This window comes from Oratosquilla oratoria, unplaced genomic scaffold (genome assembly GCF_046742065.1).
Source record: "Oratosquilla oratoria isolate Oo_2021 unplaced genomic scaffold, ASM4674206v1 SCAFFOLD180, whole genome shotgun sequence".
In the NCBI taxonomy this organism is placed as follows: domain Eukaryota; kingdom Metazoa; phylum Arthropoda; class Malacostraca; order Stomatopoda; family Squillidae; genus Oratosquilla; species Oratosquilla oratoria.
In genome coordinates this window covers 192,501-195,000 of record NW_027467533.1, presented here as the reverse complement: position 1 = coordinate 195,000, position 2,500 = coordinate 192,501, and positions in this window count along the sequence as shown.

The following is a 2,500-nucleotide window of genomic DNA, read 5'->3' as shown; positions in this document are numbered from 1 at the left end:
AGGATGAAAAGGAGGAGGAGGAAGAGGAGTAGGAAGGGAAGAAAGATGAAGAAGAGGAAGAAATGGACGTGTTTGACGAGGAGGAGAGGTAAGAAGGGAAGTAAGATGGAGGGAGAGGAAAAAGTGGACGAGTAAGATGAGGAGGTGGAGGAGGAGTAGGAAGAGACGGAAGACGAAGGAAGATGAGGAAGAAGAAGTAGACGAGTAAGACGAGGAGGAGGAGGAGGAGGAGGAGAAGGAGGAGGAGGAGGAGGACGCCTTTCCTCCCTCCATATGCTAAATGATGAAGACGTTGGTCCGAGATGATCAAGGGGTATTGATAGGATTTCGTTCTAAGGAGGATGGGGGGGGGGGTATTGCCATGGGGGGGTATTGCTATGGGGGGAGTTGGAGGGGAAGCGGGGGGGGGATATTGAGGCTCTGAGGAAGGAAGAGCAGTTGACGGTAGGGATATTAGGTAGAAGAGGCGTTAGATATATGAAATATTATAAATAGGGTATTACGGTAGGTCGTTTCTATGGAGAAGGGGTATTAATAATGAGATATTGGGATTGCGAGAAAGAGTATTTGATGGATGGGAGAGGGAGGGAACGGGAAAGAGAAGGAGAGGAGAGGAAGGGTGGAGGGTAGAAGGGGAGGAAAGGAAAGAGGAGAAGGGAGGAGAGGGGGAAAAGAAGGGGTGGGAAGGGGGAGGGAGTGGAAAAGAGAAAGGAAAGGAAAACTGGAAGGGTAAAAAAGGAAAGGGGAAGGGGAAGGGGAAGGGAAAGGGGAGTGGAAAAGAGAAAGGAGAGGAAAACTGGAAGGGTAAAATGGGAAAGGGGAAGGGAAAGGGAAGGGAAGGTAAGGGAAAGGGAAGGGAAGGTAAGGGAAAGGGGAGTGGAAAAGTGAAGGAAAGGAGAGGAAAAAAGGTAAGGGTAAAAAGGGAAAGGGGAATGGAAGGGAAAGGGAAGGGAAGGGAAAGGGGAGTGGAAAAGAGAAAGGAGAGGAAAACTGGAAGGGTAAAAAGGGAAAGGGGAAGGGAAAGGGAAGGGAAGGTAAGGGAAAGGGGAGTGGAAAAGTGAAGGAAAGGAGAGGAAAACTGGAAGGGTAAAAAGGGAAAATGGAAGGGAAAGGGAAGGGAAGGTAAGGGAAGGGAAAGGGGAGTGGAAAAGAGAAGGAAAGGAGAGGAAGGCTGAAAGGGTAAAAAGGGGAGGGAAAGGGAAGGGAAGGGAAAGGAAAAGGTGGAAATGAGGGAGGAGAGCAAAGGAAGGGAAAGGAAGGGAAGAGAAAAGTGAAGGGAGGAAGAGGAAGGAAACGGAAGAGACAGGAAAAGAAACGAAAGGAGAAGGGAATAGGAGGAGAAAGGAAAATGAAGGAAAGGGAAGAGGAGAAAAAGGGAAGCGGAGGAAAAAGGAAGAAGAAAATAAGGGAAGAGGAGAAGGGAAGAGAAGGAAAAAGGAATAGGAGGAGAAGGGAAGAAGAAAAGGGAAGAGTAGAAGGAATGAGGAGGAGAAGGAATGACGAGGAGAGGGTAAGAGGAGAAAAAGGGAAGAGGGGGAAAAGGGAAGAGGAAAAGGGAAGAGGAGGGAAAGGGAAGGGGAGGAAAAGGGAAAAAGAGAAAAAGGGAAGAGGAGGAGAGGGTAAGAGGAGGAAAAGGGAAGAGGAGGAAAAGGGAAGAGAAGGAAAGAGGAGTAAAAAGGAACAGGAAGAAAAGTGAAGAGGTGGAGAGGTTAGGAGAAGGGAAAAGAAGGGAAGAAGAAGAAAGGGGAAGAGGAGGAAAAGAGAAGAAGAGAGGGTGAGAGGAGGAAAAGGGAAGAGGAGGAAGGAAGAGGAAGAATACAGAACAGTAGGAAGAGGAAAAAAAAGGAAGGAAAAGAGAAGAAACTAAAGGCCGAAAAATTCCAAGAAGACCTGAGGGGGGAAATTGGGGGGGGGAGAAAAAGAAAGGGTGGGAGAGAGGGGGGATTGATTGAGCAGAGGGGGGGAGGTCATTGGAAGGGAGAGGAAGTGAATGGAGGTGGGACTGGCTGATACGAAGGAGATAGGAAGGAGGCTCACGAAGGGAATGGATAAAAAGGGGGAGGGGGAGGATAATTTGTTTACAAAGGGAAAGAAGGGGAGAGGAAAAGGGGGAGCTGAGTTAACTGCTGTGCTGTGTGTGTGTATGTAAGAGAGAGAGAAAGAGAAAGAGAGAGAGAGAGAAAGAGAGAGAGAGAGAGAGAGAGAGAGAGAGAGAGAGAGAGAGAGAGAGAGAGAGGGGTCAAGGAAATGGGGTGGGGGATGATTGGGGAGGAAGACTACAGGGAGGCAGAGGGAGAAGGGAGAGAGAGAGATATGGGGCGAGGGAGTTAAGGAAAAGAGATGGGGGATGATTGGGGAGGAAGACTACGGGGCGGGAGAGGGAGAAGGCAGAGGGAGAAGGGGGGAGAGAGGGGAGAGAGAAAGGGGAAGAGAGAGAGAGAGAGAGAGAGAGAGAGAGAGAGAGAGAGAGAGAGAGAGAGAGAGAGAGAGAGAGAGAGAG